General features: G+C 39.0%; 1 protein-coding gene across 2 annotated transcripts in view; it reads right to left on the bottom strand.

Moving 5' to 3' along the window:
* The window catches only part of sipa1l3 (signal-induced proliferation-associated 1 like 3), a 79,060-nt gene that overhangs the window by 44,145 nt on the left and 15,362 nt on the right, over positions 1 to 19,553 (bottom strand). Inside the window, exon 1 of one of the 2 annotated variants that reach the window (XM_055045727.1) lies at positions 16,064 to 16,151. The exons of the other annotated variant lie outside the window; for it this stretch is intronic. The gene's annotated coding sequence lies outside the window, so the exon portion shown is untranslated. Of the gene's footprint in view, positions 1 to 16,063; positions 16,152 to 19,553 lie in introns of those variants that run through there. 2 annotated transcript variants of the gene reach the window in all.

The raw sequence follows: 19,553 nt of genomic DNA, 5'->3' as shown, positions 1-19,553 counted from the left end.
AGAACGAGCAAAATCAAGCAATTCAAGGTAAAGTTAAGATCACATAAGCCACAGTCTAATACTTCTCATTCATCAGTGTCAATCAGTTTACAGCAACAAATACATTAATGTTTTACACTTTAGCATTTTTTTTGTCACACAGATAGTCCAAAAAGCAGTTTTTAAATAATGGCTTTCTTTATGAATGAGCCAAAAATCTCTCCACACCAACCTGGACCTAAGTGAAAAAGCAACCATCCCTCTTCTTGTTAAATAATAAATTCAGTGTAATTAACCACAGTATACTGTGGTTAATTACCACAGAAAACTGTGGTTAATTACACTGAAGGATGAGCTCAAGTTCACAAGGTTAAAATAGACTTTGTTACTGTGCAACCTGTAGAATCTAGAAATCTCCTAAATAGAAGCCGCCCATAAAATTGGCCAGGAAAAGTTGTTGCTGCAGTATGCTTTATTTATTTGCCTTGAAGTTATTAACAAAGCCACCAACTCTGCGAGTGATAAGTGAGTTACAATTCATTTGGCTACAAGACAATACTTAGATTTACTTTTTCCACATAGAGCCATACTGGTTAGTATTGCCAAAATCAAAACAGAAGTGTTCTCTTACTTGATATGACATTTTATTTGATGATCTAAAACGTGAAAAAAAGTGGTAAAAATCAAGATGAAATCTTTAGGTGAGCAGATACAGATTCCTTTGGAAAACAAGAAGGGGAATCACTACACAAATTCCCAGAAAACAATCAGCTGATAAGAAACACCTTTGTTTTTGTTTTTTTTGGCATCATGTGACGTCAGGATGTGAACACCGATTGGCATCTAGATTGTGTCAGCTACCTGTAGCTGCAGAACGAGACCAAGCCTTTATTTAGTCTGGCTGTCACACTGTCAAGATGTTTTTCTGCAGTGGAGATCAGGCTCTAGATAGACTGACCACTTTATGTAGAAACAAACTACCCCTTCTCTACCGGTCTTTCGCCTAACCAAATGAACAGAGAGCCACATTGCTTACAGGACTTTTCTGTTGCTAATTTCACTGATTTGCCAAAATGGTGTCTGCTTACAATGTAAGAAAGCATTACGTATCATCGTACAGGAGCCACAGTGCAACTTTATCAAATATTTTCTACTTGGTTGTGCCGTAGGACCGGGTGTGTTTCTGTGTATGTGTGCAGTCCCAGCAGCAGCCGCAGTAGTGGGTGGGGTGGGGAGATGTTTTAGGCCATCACAGCTGTTGCAGCTCCCACAGAGGGGACCCAGGCCAGAGCTGTGGGCTGCTTCATCTTCACAATGATTAGCCAAAGAGGAATGACTGTAAAGGGTCCATCAAGAAAAGTCCTCAAACACATGCAGTGATAAATGTTCAGTTCCTACACATTTGGCAGAACAAAATTCTTTACTTTGAGATGGATGGACAGACTGATAAAGTTCATTCAGAGAGTCTTTTGTTCCCCCATACGAATCTATTCCTTGATAAAATCAGTGCAGTTTTATGGCCAATTACCAATCTTTAAAAAACTGACCCGCCAATTTAAAATTTAAGTCAATACCAATTTTCTTTTTGTCTGAAAAGTTGGTAAACATAGAGACAGGGTCACTAAGCTACAATGGCGACGATTGTTAACCGTACACATGCAGATGTGACCTGATAGGCGAGTTTGTCAGTCAGTCGTCTCAAGGCAGAACAAAAGAGAACAGTATGTCATTTTCAAACTTTTGTGGAGGCAGATCAAATTGGTCAATATGATTGGATTCCCATACAAATGTTGGCCAATCGATCTCCCGAAATGAAGGAAACTGAAGCCGATTTATCAGTGCACCCCTACTTGATGATAATATATCCTATGCTTCTCCCGACTGCACGTAAAACTGTTCTTAACGTGCGTTAAACGTTATCCAGGATTGAATTCAAATGTGTTTCAGCTGGAAAGAAACTGTAAGGTTCAATTAAATCCAACATTTTCCTCCTGGTGTAGTTTAAAACAGTGAAGCCGCATACCACACATTCTTGGTATACCAGACCCTAAACTGTTTCCTTGAGTAAAATCAGTTGATTCTTTCACTGCTGTGTTGTAGTAATGCGTTAATTTATTCTTGCTTGAAACAGTAAAAGAAAATTTGTGATAAATACAGTAAGCTGGTGCAGTTTGAGATTTCCGTTTAAGTGCAAAGTGCACAAAGATGTTAAAATACACATTTTTTATGTCCTGTTAGCATGCTAAAAGGCCTGTTGGAGGAAGCACACTTTGCTAATGCTGAACGTCATGACTAGAATTAAACCTTACGTTCAGACACAAATAATAAATTAACAAGCATTAGGTAGTGCCACTCAAGCTGCACACCTGTCAGAAATACACGCTTGATTAATTGTGAATAACATCTGGATTAATATCTGCTCACATGTCAAGCTGATGACAGCCCAAAAGCAGATTGTGAGAGTTACTCAGCTATAATAAATACATCTGTCATGTTCAATTTGTTTGGTGTAATGCTGATTAGCCTATATTTCCCCTTTAACAACTTGTAGCAAGGACAGACAGATGTGTGACCAAATCAGGGATTTGTGTTCTTCTTTTCCTGTTTAGCCACTGCCAGCTATGAAAAGTTAACAGTGAGGATATTGTTGCAAACAACTTAACTATTTGGGAGTTAAACAAGCCTTGAAATGCAAGCGAATTTCATTTTTGATGCAAGTAAAGCTATAAAACGTGCAAAGACAGCAAACTACTTTCAGTTAAGTTGCTTTAATTGTTGAATTACAAGCATAATTTCAGCAATACCATTAAACACACACACACACACACACACACAACAAAACTTACCTCATCAAACACTTGAAGAGGGAAAGAGTAGTAGATTTTCAACATGATTTATTTTCAAGCTGGTTCTCTGTTTAGCACAACTGTTCAAACCCATTTTTCTACAGTACATCTGAAATCAAACTGGACATGCCAGCAAATAATTCTTAGAAGAGTCAAGAGGAACTTTTATTCATTACTGCTAAAAAGTTAATTTAAATAAGTTCTCTGCTGCAACATGTTTTTTTTTTTTTTTTTTTTTAAGGGCACAAGTTCTTTATTTCAACACATGCTTCAGGACATATGCCATAAACTCTTAGCAAGGCAAACAGTTAAGTTCACAAAAATGTCAGACTATTTTCTTGAATTATTTATTCTAATTAAAGGCAGGTACAACTCTAGTCAGCTTTTATTTACTTACTTTTAGAGATGGAGAACTGTTTTTGACTGTAAGCATGTCAACACCTGGTTTGCTCTTGGGACTAGGTTTAAAACTTTCCTTCTGAATATAAAACCTTCTTTTTACTATATAGCTAAGACTTAATGATCCAGGTCCATCACTCAGTGGCAGCAATAATTGCATTTATTGCAATAAATGAAACAATTGCGCTGGTTATGTGTTTATCGACTTGGCTATTGCTGCCTTCACGTTTTGTTTTCTCAGTTTTGTTCTCTCTGTATGTCTGGATCAGTGACTCTGTATTTAGGTCACTGATAGATCGATACTTAAACCCAAACTTATTCACACTCCTTGCAGATTCATGAGTAAAATCCCATTCATTCAATCAAAAAATTTTGATTCCTAAAGGAGAGAAGACAGGCATCTTTGGAGACAATAAAACAATGCAAAAGTACCATTTATTTTGAGATAAATAATTTGCCATACTACATTTTATTTATTTATGCCTTTTCAACAACAACAAAAAAGGATAATTCAAATTTTACACTACAGCAATCAAACCACTGTAATTGCTGACAGGTTTTTTTTGCATGTTCCCACTGGTATTTTGATGATTTGCCGTGGGTGACGAGCTCCAAGTCTTTGAGGTTTGAATCGTTAGCTCCCTCCAACAGATCATTTCACAGATTCAAGTCAGGAAACGGGCTGGGTCACTTCAAGACATAAATATTTCTTCCTGTCAGAATAAAAATGTTTGTCAAATTAAAAGATTAGTTTCAGCTCAAATTGGCCAGGCATGACTTTGGCTTTCATGTAAATGAAGTGAAATGAACTGAGTTAGTGTGACATTCTTATCCATTTAAAAACTGTATTTCACATGTATTTAAAAATGGAACTGAAGAATCCTTTTGGATGAGAGGTGAAGCATCTCCCAGGGAGAAGAGAGTTAGTCCAGTCATCTTCTACTTAAGCTTTTAAGGTTACGAAAGAGAAGTGATACCAGTGCATTAAAATAATAATAATAATAAATGAAACAATGAGCATTTAAAGATCTAAATTGTGAATGTTCTCTCTAATTTCTAAATTTAAACAAAGACTGAAAATATATTTTTCCGTATAAAAAAAACAGCAATGTGAGAATCCACATGACTTATTTGCCATTTATGCTTTGCTATTGCTTCAAAACAGGGGAAAGTTAATGTCTGTGTGAATGGGGGCTGTTGGTTGTTTCAAGGTTCTTCCTGTAACCAAATCAGAGCAGTGACAGACTAATGAAGCTAAATGATGATGAGGCCTCGGGAAAAAAATAACTGGCTTCTGTGAGAGAGGGGAGAAAATCTACCAGACAACTAAGGGAATATTTGCAGCTGTCTTCCTGAAGTTTTACATTTCCAAAACACAATTTGAAGCAACAAGAAGCTGGTGTCTTCAGTTAGTGAAGAAAGGTCATGTAATGATTCTCATGTGATGGGTTTATTGATCTCCTAAAGGAGACCTCCTCAAAAGGTCAATCTGGAAGGTCAGGGTTAACCACTTCCTCTTCCGTGAGGTGCTCCTCCAGCATGTCTGCAGCAGCTCCAGCTCTGAGGAATGCGCAACAGCTTTGATATTAACAGATGTAAGCTCACTGTCCAGACTTCCAGCCAAGCAACAGAATTAAGAGATCCTCTATCTACTGCCAGTGACTGGATAAGCAAAGGTCAAACGAGGAGCAAGTACAAATCAAAAAATTCCTAAAGCACATTCCACAGTGGGCTTCACTTAAACAGATTATTTCATCGGTGCGGGGACAGAACTGAGCCAAACTACAGCATTTAAGGCTGAGAAGAAACCTGGCAACATTCACTAATTAAAACTAAAAGAAGACTCGAACTGAGAAACTAAGCCATTTCTTCAGTTCAGACAAAAACCTTGCTAAACAACTGTACTACTACAGAAATCACAGAACAGGACCCCCACATCACTGAACGTCTGATGAACTTCCTGAAATATGTATGACTCCACAGATATTTACTAAAGTATAAATGCCTTTTTACATGTTGTCACATTACAACCACAAACCCTAACCAAGTTCACTAGAGGTTTTCAGCATAGCATAAAGCAACTTACAACTATTACGAGGTAGAGCATAATTTGCATCTATGAAAATGTGGTCTCCATTTGCTTTTAGCATCGCTGTTAACTAGTCATTACTTTGTGGAATCAACTTATGCCCTAATTACAGCTGCAGGTGTTTTTTGGGGAACATCTCTACCAACTTTCAACAACATGCAGATCACAGGTCTCCAATAATACATGGAAATGTGCGGTTTTGATGTAGTAAAATCTAAAAACGTTCAACGGGTGTGAACATTATTACAAGGAACATCCAACAAGAACAACTGAACTTTATTAAGACGCCTACAATAAATACGCGAGTGCAAAAACACACCAGGAAACCCAAGCATGTTTTCTTTTTATTTAATTTCCATCTTCATGTGTATTCTGTTCATTCTAATGTTGAGCTGTAGTTAAGACATTAACGGGTGAGTTCATGCATCCCCTGAGGTTAAAAACACACCCTCTTTTAAAACATTAAGCAGCATCATGAGAGCTATCTTCATTAGTTTAGCTTTTAGCACTAATGAGAAGTGACAGTGTCCTCTTTTTTTTTGTTTTGCAACCTCCTCAATACGACGCATCAACAATAGCAAGAGAGTACAGGGTCAAGGGGTGTGTATGTGTGGTGAGGTTACAGTGCAGTCAAACAAAGAGAGTCTATGACATAAATCCAACCAGTCTTTCTCTCCCTCTGCGTCTCTTTTTTCACTGGGCCTCTCACTGTTTGATTCTTCCCCCCTTGAATGGTGCCATTGAAAGAAGAGGCAGTTAGGACCTTATTCTATAAAGACTCTGTGAGCTCCCAAAGGAGCACACCAACTCTCACAGACGAGCCCGACCGCTGCAGATCATTTTTCATTTGCTCCTCGTCTCTGAGGAATTAAAGGCTCTCGTTCACTTGGGGGCGGGGGAAGCGAGGTTTGCAAAGAGCAACGAAAACGTTGATGCAAATCAAAACAGTGACAGCGAGATGCACAATGAAGAGAGATGCATTGCCTGTTGTCTGATACATGGCTCTGACAATGTAAACTGGAGCTGACTCCACCCAGCATTGGCTTGGCGAGATGGCCTAAATACGCTCAGCTGGAAAGATAGTGGTCAGATAGAGATAATGGTGCCTGCCGGTCCCTCTGATGCTCCTGAAATGATGGGCTCCTTCGGGGATTTCAAGACAAACAATTTGTACTGTAATGAGATTTGTACCAGAGTGAATGGTTGGGTCAAAAAATAAATAAATATTTAAATAAGTGTGGGAATTGCCTTCTCTTTTGTTGGTGTAACACAGTAAGATTTGATTCATTTAAAGATGAAGGAAAAGTGCTTACTTGAAATCAAATTTGACTTGTATTAAGTACAGCCTTTTCTAAATCAAATCATGAACATGTGTGGTTTATCAGTAGAAAACGAATAAAGTCATGACTATTTTAAATAATTGTCAAGCACTGTGGGTTTATTGTGCGTCCGCAACATCTATTTCTGCAACCTCATTCCTCTCATCCATCTATTCAGAGGTATGCACACCTGGCTCTGGATATATTTAGATGCTGACACATTTCTTGGAAGCTTAGCTTGTTGCAAAATATATATTCTTGCCATGTGTTTTGTAAGATAAAACAAAATCAGATTTTCTTTTGAATTCCCAATATTTGTACACAAGCAGACTAGTCTGTAGGCACATTTGGCAGAGAAATGTGCTCTTTTATTTCTGTACTATAATCTTTCAAGAAACAAAGTATTATAAAATCATAGGTTCTCCAGATACAGCAATAAGTCTTCTTCCATGTACAGAGAAAATAATAATTTAAAAAAAACTGTAAGGTGAACTGAAGAGAAGAGGAACCAGGACTCTGAACCAAGAGTGTCTGCAAAAAAACGATGGTGAAATCTTCCTCTGTGTGTTTGCTTTGAGTGTTTGAAATGTTATACAAAAAACTGTCTGTATTTTCTGGAGTTTGGAAACACACTGATAGTTTCACTACTAAATCAATGCACTGAAAGTCAAGGCTGAAATTCCTTTTTTTTTTTCGGTGTGAGAATATGCTACTGTAACATTCTTTTGTCTGCGATGGTAAGTGTGCGGCTATCCCTGAACACCTCTCCAAGTTCTGCTATTGAATATGAAACAAGCACTGATGACGTCTTAACCTCTTCAGAAACTGAAAAAACTATTTTGCAAAATGCTTTTTTAAAGTGAAGCGATTCCTTTTTTCTTGGGCATAAATGAACAGCGACAGAAATTCTCATAAATACTTAATCTTGAGTCGAATCATTCAGCTCTTCCGACAGTCTAAAGATGAATTCAAATCTTCCTTTCACTAAATGCAAAAATATAATAAAAACAACTTGTCCAATGTCTTCACATCAATGTTACTCTGAGGTTCCCCAGGCATGTTTAGTCAAATAAAAAAAAGTCCAAACCTATTTTTTTAAAACACTGCACTGAGCTGAATTCAATGCCTTTTTAACAGCACAGTTATTTTACATAAAGGCACATGCTCTGTCCTATAAACGTCAGACAGCCATAAACAAATGAGCAGAAAACAAGTTAAAAACATTTTAAATAAATTACCAGAGCATAAACTTGTGTAATACTAGGAAGAAATTACTTTATAATTGTGGATGTTAAGAATTACAAAGTCAAGCAGTCCATTCTTGCTGCATTACACGAACAGCAACAACGCAAATGGCAGCAATTCTTGACAGCTGCAGCGAAACTGGACTAACATTGAGAAATCCTGAAATTTAAAGATCAGTTTCCTGTCTTTATCCAACCCCTCACTGCATTAACATGAGGGTCCATGCCAACCCCACCCTTTCCTGCAACGATCCTGACCCAGACCCTCTCAAACCTCTACAGTAAGAGGAGACATAAGCAGCAGAACAGCAACAGCAGAAGGCTGAGGGCTGCTACAGTGAATTAAAAACACATCCACCACTCCCCGACTCCTCCCTTTTCCACCCAGTCTTCTCAAGAAAGGCCAAAAAGCAGTGGACTCCTGCTAACGCCTCAACATCGGGTCCCACAGTGTTGAACATTTCGCAGCAGCAATCTCTGGGCCCTTATAAAGACAAGGCATGTGGATTAACCCGATAAGGCCGACAATGATTAACAGTTTCACGCGTAATTATTTCTGTGAACCACAAGATTACAGATAAAAACGCTCAAAGCTCAAAAGACTCACAGTTCGGCAAAGACATACATTTCACTAAATGCATATTCAGAGTCACTTCTCTCACTGCAGAGTCTTTTCACTATGTCTGTGGTTAGCTTGGTGGGAGATTTCTGGGAGTTTGGCCATAGACAGCCATTCAGAGAAGGTAGGGGAGTGACAGACTTGGAAATGTTTAACAGGAAGCACAAGCGGGGAACATGGAAAGCGCAGGGAGGAGGAATGCTTGGGGGAACCCCTAAATATGATGCTCCATGTTTAACAACACTACGTAAAGTGGCGACTGCATAAAAACTGACGCAGTTCCTGAAAGGCTTGCAACAAATTTCACAGGAAGACCTGAAAGAGGGACAAATGAAGTAAAAACAAAACCATGGCAGAGTTAACAAATATCAGTATTTAATAATCAGTTTAGCAAAGTTAAAATTGTTTGCAAGATTTACCCATTAGAAATTACATTTTGGAAGATTATACAGCACACATCAGCCTCAGCTAGAAAGGTTGCTAACTACTGACACTGCTATGCAAACTGAAGAGGATAATCTTTTAAGGCACAAACACTGCCATTAAGTGGATTCATTTCATTGAAATTAATTGAATTAATGCGAGTAAAAGAAAATTCAAGTCAAAGCTAGGATGTACCTAAAAATGTTATCTAGATTCTCATCCCATTGGCCTTTATTACAATGTGTTTATCTTCTGCTGTAATAAATGGAGAGGTATTATGTAAAATCAACTTTTTTGAGCTTTAGATTATGTTATAAAGCTATTCCCTCATTATTTTCTCAGATACTACACACTAGTCAGCAGCAATTAGCAAACACCTTGTGAATTTGTGCATCAGCTGAACTCATATGAGCTACTACCCGGTGCAACACTGGTATAAATAGAAACTGTTTAATAGAGGAGCGATGTTGCGATGACTTCCTGAAGGCGGAGTTTCAGGAAGAACAGGAGTTCTTCAAGAAACGGAGGCCCAATTTCAAGGTGTCAAATTACAAAGTCAAATTTCTTTCAAGTCATGTTTCATATGTGTAGCATTTTTATAACAACTGAAGGTAACAATTACGTGATTGAGCTATAAAATGGAGAGATGTGCCTGGAAAATATATAACACTGACCCTTTAACAGCTGAGAGAGAGTCAAACTGGTTCAACTCCTATCTGCATCTATCTGCTAGTCTTAAGGTACAGCGTGTTAACACTTTCAGTCAAACCACGCAACATCCCAAACAAAGCAAAAGTACATATCAACTGGATCTACTGGCATAACAGGTAACACAACTTTATTGCTCAAGCATAAACAACACAAACAAGACTTTGAGCCAACTCAGCCACAGTTTCGCTGGAGAATGAGTCACTGCACACCTCTACAACCAGGGAGCAACTACCAGTATTTGTTTTATGGCACTCAAACCATGAAACTGCTGGCATAAATGCAAGTGATGGCAGTGAAACTGAAACTGCAGGATGTTTGCGTGTGTAAATATTTTAAGGTAATTTAAGTGGTATTGATCCACAGTACAAGTAAAACTGGCCAACAGATGAGCAACAGTGGCTAAATAAGTTCAAACTGGTTCCAAAAGAAGGGGCTTTGCTGTGTATGGGGCTCCAAAACTACAGACCAGTTTGGACGCATCTTCCCAACAAGAAAATAATATTAAAGATTATATCAAGATGCAGTTACAGAAAACCATATTTTATATAATAAAAACTCTAATCAAATTTACCATATTCTGTATTAAAGATATTGTTCAAACACTTTTCCTTATTTATCAACTCATCTGTTGGAAACAGATGAACAGATTATTCATATGCACAAATGTAAAACCTCAAACATAACCTATTCCACAATAATATGGTGTAACAAAACTGTTTAACATAATGAACCAAAGAACTCCTTTAACTTTTTTTAACAATCTAATTCCTTTTATTGTTGGCATAGCAACAACTCCTCTAACTTCACCTGCACTATCTTATCAAAGGAAAACATAAACCTCCATATCTACTAAGTGACTAACGCGCTCTGCCAGCAGTTCTCTGCTCATTGTGGGCACCGTGTTCTCCTCTCTGTTGCACTGTGGACATGTTTGTTCAAGGCTGTGACAGCGCACGCGTCTTGACTATGTGCATGGGCGGGCTAACGGTATCAAGATGCATCAAGACTTTTGAAAATTAAGATTTCAAACAGTTTATTGTACTGTTCCTAGAACTTAAAATTCTTTTAATGAGACGCACGTCAAAGTGAGGTAGGTAATGGAGCTTTCTCTGGCTGCTACTCCTCCCCCACGTGTTGCTGTGAACTGCCAGAAATGTTACTCAAGCTCACAATAAAGATTAATTTGACTGGAAGTATTTTCAAGCAAGAAAGGAGCCCTCTCTGTCACTCTTGATGAAGGTGGTGTTAAAACTAGTGATGCACAGACATAAAAATTTGGGCTGTATCTGATATTAATACTGGTGTTATGACTAATATTTTTCAATGTTATATATTTTTTTTCTAAAATTTCAATGCTTCAAAACCACCTATACTTCTTCTCTGCTTGAGTTAAATACCCAATAATCTTGTGCTGAATCACTGTCATTGTCTAATGGCCAAAATCAACATTAACGGCGATGTATTGTACACACACAGTGAAGATGTGAATCGGCTTACAAGCTGTTGAGTTAGAATTCGTTTATCTTTTACACATTTATTTTAAATAATTGTGTATTTCCATGATACAGGGATGATGTGGTATTTTTTTTATTTAATGTACTGTGAGAATCTCATTCTGTGCCATGCCAAACAAATAGTGTGGAAAAGGTGAAAAAGAAGCCAAATGGGCTGAAACCAAGCCTGGAATACATTTTTAGTATCAACATTTCCTCTCGCACTGTGTTGATCTGTTTTTCAGTAAACTTTTGGACTGGCGATTCTCGCCCACACGGAAGTGACCTTTGAAAGGGTGGGAAATGTTAGTTGACCACATTGGCCGCTTTTAAAGCTCTCAGTAGGCTCTGGTTGAAAAGACAAGAAAAGGGCTCTGTGTGTGCTGCATGTGCTGCAGAATCCCAGACTGTTTAACCCCCAAAACACACAGCTCATTAATATCTCAGTTGAATTAATCTTGTCTCTTCTTTTTTATTAATTCCAGCCCTTTTTGCATTTTTGGGTGTAAATCTGCCCACTTTCACTGCTTGTACTTTGTCCCCCTGCATCATCTGTTTTTTCCTTAGCTGATGGATAGAGCAGGGAAAGGTGACAAACCCCACAGAGCACTCAGTTCATCCCTTTACTGACACTGTCACAACAGTAGGTCACAAGGTAAAAGTTAAGCAAAAGAAACTCACACATAAGCCCAGATTCTGCACATTTAAGTCTCTAACGAAGCTCCTGCTACACCCATCCTGTCCTGTGGCTTTGTGCTGACGCTCTACTAAACAATATTGCGGAGAACATCGCGAGCAAGTGATGATCATACTCAGTGATCAGCTGTCGGTTTTACTCAGGAGCTGGGACAAGGGAGAAAACGTTTGTTTGTGCAGCTTTTGTTCCTCGTTTTTCTCTTGAGCAATTGGACTGTTTTCCTTGCCAGTGGCTATACACTAGCAGAGTCAAATATTGACTGAGTGCTGGCTTTGGCGCTTCCACTGTGCTCCATTGACTTAAGCTGAAATCGCTGAAATACATGAACCAAAACCGCTCGACCTATTTCAGACATTTGCTTGTGCTATAGTGAAAAATACAGGATGTAAAGAGTCTGTTCCAGATGAAACAGTTCCATATTTCCTCGGAAAGGTGATAATTGTGGCTGAAAAGGAAGAAGTTTAAAGCAGTGACTCAGTGACTAATCAAAACATGATGCCATTTACTGATAAGCTGCATGCATATGTTTCATGCAGGAATAGAAACTGCAATATAGAACCGTTTCCAGTTTCCGTGAGGTGACTCAGTTGAATTCAGGAGAAGCACAGAGATATGAGAAACTATTTGGAAACTACCTTCTACGACATATCATGACATGTCACTGGTTCATTCAGGCTGCAAGAGAGCAAGAATGTCATTGGATAACAAGAAGGGAAACATATTTCAGCAAAGTCTTCTGCTTTATTTTGGAGCTTTCAAACCGGGTTTGGTCCAGTGTGACATTTCCAAGATAGGAGTAAAAGAAATTTGTTTATCTTTAACACATTTATGTATAAAAGATGTTTTAAAATCTTCTTTTAGCTAAAGATGTTTTCAAGAACAAAGAAAAAAATTGGTTGAGTAACACAAAAGAAAAATGTTTTTTTTTTTTTTAGCTCAACAACATTTCATATCAGTCAATATTGATAAGTACAGAGGAGGTTTTTGTTTTAAATATCTGAAATCCTGCCAAACTGGCTAACTGGCCTTTCCAGGTATATCCCCAATTTCACACTCATTACCTGTGTATTTAGTTTAAAGCAAAAAAAACAAAGACCGCTTAAGAGGAGAAAGGTAGAAAGGTTTGAATGCTGTTCTTGTATTTTCTACTATTATTGTTATAAAAGAAAAAAAATAATCTCAAAATCTAGAAAGCATTCTCAGCAGGTCAAAGCTTCGCTGAAATCAAAGATTGTAAATCAGCTGTTCAATTTTGACTGGTGCAAAAAATGTTAAGCAGAAAGCACTTGGGACATCATAGATTCACATGACGAATATCTAAGGGCTAAAAATGTATAGCTACAAGAATAAAATATATTTCACTTTGCTACATAATGATGAATTGTAAATATCCATATTTCTTTGCCAGGTAAATATTTTCCAGAACTCTTTAAGGGTCTGTTACACATTGCACATCTGCTCACAGACCACAAAAAGCTGTCACACTGACAGCCGCATAAATCACTCTTAAGGCACACATCCTATGTTCCCTCATTCAATAAAACTAATTTTCTTTTAGTGTCAAGCCATCACTTTGAATATTGAACATCTCCTTCAGGGAGCTTTCAGCTCACTCATTCATCTTCACACTGAGAACTGTCAAGAAAACAAACTCAGTGTATTACTAAAGATCAATTAGGGAACCGGTTAATTGACATCTGAACAGAGAAACAATCTTAATGTCTCTTGGAGCCCAGATGGTTAAAAGCTTGTATGCATGGTCCCTCTCTCCACCACATTGACCTGTGCTAGACCATCTGTTTAACCAACCAAACAGGCCAAGCCCTCCCTTAAAGCCACAGAATGATTGTACTTCTGTAGAGATTGAGAATTAGAGTTGGAAAAACGTTTGCATATGCTCCTGCAATGTGCTTTTTCATGTCTAGACATTGGACCAGGAAAGGACTCAAACAGTAGTTACACTAACATTTTGCAGAAAAAAAAAAAAACTTTAAGACAGAAAACACGCTGCTAAAATCATCGGACATACTGGTATGACACTTATCCATTTATTTTTATTTTCGCAGACAGGTTTATGCAAAACCATAGAATGAATTTCCTCTAAATCGCCAAAGCACATTTTTATGTGGTTATTGAGCAGAACATATTACTTTTTCGCTGCTCTTTGAAGACTCTACTAAAAGATTGGACTCCTACACTGCAGAGTAACACCAGCAGTTTAATAAGCTGACATTACCTGGTTAATTGGTTCAGCGCTCTGAAATTTTGTGGTGCCCTTCAGTCAAGACAAGTTTATTTTTTAGTACATTTCAGCAATGAGGCATTTAAAGTGCTTCACATGGTAGATAACACCATCACCATATATGTTGGCAGTGTCACTCATTACATTCTGTTATCAAACGTTATCAAGAGTAATCATCATTAAATATACACGAATAATTAACGTTCCAGTAAATACTAAACAGGTGAGGTTTTAAAAGAACTCAGTGTTTCAGCATCTTTGCAGTTTTCTGGAATTTTGTGGCAGATTTGTGGTGAATACAAACTGAGTGATGCTTCAGCAGCTTTAGGTTTTCCTGTAAACTTTTATTCCTCAAGCTTTTATCCAACTGGCTGGCAGTCAGGGCAACAGGTGTGAGAATGGACATGTTTTAATCTCCATAAAACCGTAAAAACCCGCTCACCTTGGTACCTTTTCTAGGATCTCTTTAAAAAAGTACTTTAATTGTAGAAATTGTATAAAAGAGAGATATTAGTGACTTTGTAGTTAACTTTTTATTGAAAAGGTATACATTGATGCCAATTATCGACAAAGCCTGTGAGATGGTATGTGTGAAACAAGTTTTAGTAGCTCTATTGATACAATAGATACAAAAATGATTGAGGCGAAGACATGCAATTTAAAAACTGCTAGACTGATGGATTAAAATCAAAAGACTTAATTTTTGTCAACATTTATCTGATTAGCTGTATAAATAAAGCCCACTGTGTTGTCGCTTTTATACAGATCTCTCTCGACAGCTCTCCCTTTCAGAGCCAGCCTCAGTCTTTGTTTATTATAAATCTTCTAAGAGACACATGGGAATTACCCAGAGCACTAGTGTGAGATTAGGACAGTCATCAGGAGATGAAGGAGGGAAGGAAATGCGACGGGATGGCCTGATTAAAGGTCAGATAGAGACATGGCTGATATTAGGTGGACACAGAGAAATAACTGTTTTAGTAAGAAAGGAACAAAAACAAGGACCGGGTTGCAAATGATGAAGCATGACTGACCCTGATTCTCTCTGTGACTCCTCTGTGCTTGAAGAAACAAGGAAGCGGGTAGTGGGTGGAGGAGGGTTCAGACGTAAACCTACAATGACAGAGCCGCTGCTGCTCCAATGATGTTCCCCCACCACTGAATCAGTCTTCATTTGTTGCTCCCCCCAACTAAATCCATCTGAGGTCTTCACTTTGCACTTCCACTCACATCAAGAAAGAAAACTTCCCAAAATGTCTGGTATCTTGCAAATGCAATGTAATAATAAATAAACATAGTAGCATGTAGTCAAATGAAGAAGGCATTTTTTTTGCATAATTTGGCTTCATTGAAGTTTAACATATTGCTCTGCAACTCCTACATGGATGAACAAACCAAGAGAGATGCTTCCACATGAAGAATTTAAAGAACGTGGTCTCATGAGTCCATTTTATTAAGAACGAGAGTCTAGCGTAGTGTGGTGGTAATGATGGTGGGGGGGCTGAGCACATTATGCAGGCCACTGCCTGGGAGAGGATGAACAAGCCAAAGCACAAACTAGACTGTAGTCAGACCCCTGGGGGCAGAGGCCGGCCCAGCTAAAGCTGGTCTGGAGGGGGCAAATAAACATGCCTGCCTGTCAGCTGACTTCAAACCCCAGCAGGGCGTACTTCACCGCCGTGTTTATGACCAGAAGCTCCCTCAAAAACTCAATGAAAGATGGACTTATCCTTGTTCGCATACTCCCACTCATGGGGCCACAGAAAGTTCCAGCAAAAGCAAATAATCATAAATTGTTCGGGGAAAATAAAAGCTCACGCGGAAAACATTTCTAGGCATTAAGACGAGGAGCAGCTGCAAGCAAACTATCAGCCCTCTCTGGGAAGAGGATTTAAAGCACTAAGCTTACCGTTTTGGCAGAAGACCCTGCAATGGTGTGCTAAGTGGGTTAAAGCGCACCCCAAGTCTCATAATCGCTCCGGCCTCCCCCTCCTTTTCTTACCCCTTCTCCCACCGTCTGCCAACGACCGCCGAGGGGAGCAATTCAAAGTCCTGCAGAATACTTAAGATGCTGAGGTAGAGGGAGCTGCAGATTAAAACAGAAAAAAAAAAAGACGACCATCGTGTCAATATGACGCTTTTGTTGGGCAGAAACATGGACTAGTAATGTGGAGGACAATGGGTGAGTTTTCGCTGCCTGATGGGCTGATTCCTACTTTTACATAGCCTGCTGTTCTTCCTTGACACCTTCTGTCATGTCTAGCGTTCTGCCCCTCCCTGAACCTTGCCACCCTCTCAACTTTTTGCCCTGAAATTTAATAGCATGGAACAAGAGTTAACACCTCCGGGATGCTATAAAAAAGACGAAAACAATGCAACTACTGTCCACATTGGTTCCTTACCAAACGCCTGAAGACACAAACACCCCTGCTTCTCACACAACGTCACCAGGCAGACACAGGGGTAACATGAGTCTGTGGTGAAACTGTAGTAGTGCAGCTCGGCAAAGCTAGCACAGTTCCGCGCTGCAGAGGGAGTGCAGACGATGTTTGCCTGCAGGACTTTGCAAATAGACTACAGTAGGTCTATTGAGACCCAGCTGAAACACAGAGAGGCAGAAACTAACACTGTGAGAAAGAGAGTACAAAGAATGCCAGCTAAAAACGGGAGAGGGTTCAATAAATGGCAATCAGTTGCACAGGTATGTGCTTATGTGTACATAGACACCATGTTGCAAATGAAAGCAGGCTCTTTGTGTCATTTTTTTTCTCAATTGGCTACAAAAATGACTAAAGAGCATAAAGCCTCCCGCTTTCTTAAAGTCACTCATTACGGTCTTTGTGTTGCTGAAGCATTGAATCCTAAATCATGGCTACTCCCTCTTGCCAGAGGGCTGATCCTTCTAAAGAGAGGAGTCTAAGATCAACAGCTTTTGTACAGAGGAGGAATCAGGTTCACTTTGAGCACTCCAGTTTACAACGATTAGATTTCATCCAAGGAAATCTACTGGCCTACTAGCATATTTTGATCGGACATAAACACACGAACCTGACAGGGAGACGCCAAACATAAATACATGTGCTTGCACACCAGAGCAGTTTCACGGACTGTAAATGGATCAAAGTTTGTTTTTGACAATAATCTGCTTTGTTTGGGTTAGTGTTAAAGATGACCAGAACTCTGGTACGGAGCAAAGAAAAAAAAAGTTTGGTCCCTGTGAAAATGTGGGATTGCTTGCAAACAACCGCTGGTGCGCTCGGTTTATTAGGCGATATGTAAAGACTATCCGGAACCAGGGGCGAGGAGGAAACATGCTGGATAACACACCTTACATAGCTATACTGTTTTGATTCAGTAAATTTAATCAATTTACCAAATTTTCATTTTTTGGGAAATCTGGAGTTTTTTTCTTTTCACTAATGAACTGCTTCTTACAGCAACTCTTTATTTTAAGGTCAAATCAAGATAAGATTACTTTTCTTTTATTAATTATGAGAATGAAGTCATAATATTACAAGTTGTATGGCAAAGTTGAAATAATACAAGAATGATGTCACAATATTGGCAGAAGAAAGTTTTAATGTTTGGAGAATGAAGTAGTATCTATGAGAACTCCAACACAAAAAATCAATTAATTTTACAAAGTTTTCTTTTCATCAAAATAACTTTTCTCATCATTTTAAAACACCTTTCTGGTAAAACTGCATCTTCATTCTGCTAACATTGTGTCTATGTTCTGGTAATTAAAGAAAAATTATTGTAACCTGTCCCTGATATTCTGTCTTGTAACTAACATGGCATAACTGAAATAAAAGCCACATTCTGAAAATGTTTTCTGCTGTTTGTATTTTTACTTTAGGAAAGAAAGCAAGGAAAAAAGAATTCAAATCATAAATTGGATCAGGTGTGAAAAAAAATTGGACATTTCACCTAGCCCTTGTAGTTCTTATTTTTGGTACATTTCAGCTGTAGTTCTTACATCGAATTAAAGGCTTATCATATTTGACTTTTTAGTCCTTGTTCAAAGTTAATCAAGTTAATACTGTCCGATTCTTATGTCCTTCCCACCGACTGGTGCACCTCTACCTCCATCCGACACAGGACTTAAATAAACAAACAACAACAACAAAAACAAAAGGAAGAGATTAACATTGCACAAAAGTCAGCATGCAAATGCTTGCAAAGGAGAGGCAGGTGGTGAGTACAGGTGAGCAGAGTCTATTCAGAGAGAATTATAAAGAGGGGTTTGTCCTTCCTGAAATAGGATTACCTGAGAAAGGTGTGGCTCATGGTGGAAGAGTGTTTGTGTGTCCTTAAGCTGCACAAATGTACAACTGGCTAGGTTAAATGAAGACAGGATCTTAGTAAAGGTCTGTCAGTCCTCAGACACGAATGAACCTATCTTATCGTCTGCAGTAATCTTTACCGACATGCTCACATATTCATGACGTCCTTTGATTAAACTACGGTAATTTATCTTCGGTGTAATTTCAGTGCCGAAAAATTAACTTTATACCAGGTGAGTCTCTCACACCTGAGAATGTGAAACTGCACTGGGCTGATTCTGCCTTCAAATAATTTTAACAATGCTCCTGTAGAAGATTCATAACTTAAAAGTCTGAAACAGGAACAGGTCTGTAAAAACAGCCTGTGTGCTTCACTCAGGAGAGAGATTCATTTGGTGCATCAAAGAGTGATGTCATTGTTACCAGTGGAACTGAACATTCTACTGGTCCGTTCACACCAAACACGTTTTGGGCGACAAGCGAGTCTGGTTTACATTCAAAGTCTATGTGGAGTCCTGGATGCGCTAGATGTGTCGAACGCTCCAAATGGTTCGAATCGCGCCGCGCTAGACGCTCGCTAGACGGTTGAAACAGCAACAGCCCTTGACGTGCCTCAACATAGACATTGAATGCAAACCAGACGTGGCTGACGCTCAAAACGCATTTGGTGTGAACGCACCATTATATGTCCAGTGTCACATTAGGTCAGTGTTTCCCAGTTCCAGTCCTCAGGCCCCTGGTCTGCATGTTTTAGATGCAGAGCATGCAGGGCAGGGCATCCGCCTGAAGAGGGGAATTGAGAAACACTGCATTAGTTCCATCATATTAGGACTAAAGTCTGGTCCTAATATGATGGACTCATTGATTTGGGTCAGGGGTAATGTTTAGAGGTAAGATCCAAATTAAGTTTTAGTTAATGGTAGGGTTAGGAATAGACTAGTATTGGATAGTGACCCAGGTTAGTTCCACCCGGGTGTGGGTCGGCGTAACGGCCGAGCCGGGCATAGTTTGCCCTTCTTGCCAATGCCAACATGAAGGCCCTTCATGCAATCAGTGGAGGTTGGTTGCATGGATGTCTGTGTTTCTTCGGCCATCCATGTTTGTGTGGAGGTCTGGCTTTGTGTGGACTCCTCTCTTTGCAACCTGGGTGTTGGTCGGTGCAAAGGCCAAGCCAGGCTATGGATGTAGACCCCTGGTTGATTCAAG

The sequence above is a fragment of the Poeciliopsis prolifica genome, unplaced genomic scaffold, assembly GCF_027474105.1.
Source record: "Poeciliopsis prolifica strain line A6 unplaced genomic scaffold, Auburn_PproV2 SCAFFOLD022, whole genome shotgun sequence".
Taxonomy (NCBI): domain Eukaryota; kingdom Metazoa; phylum Chordata; class Actinopteri; order Cyprinodontiformes; family Poeciliidae; genus Poeciliopsis; species Poeciliopsis prolifica.
The sequence above is the reverse complement of the archived record's forward strand: the minus strand, read 5'-3'. Positions and strand labels throughout refer to the sequence as shown.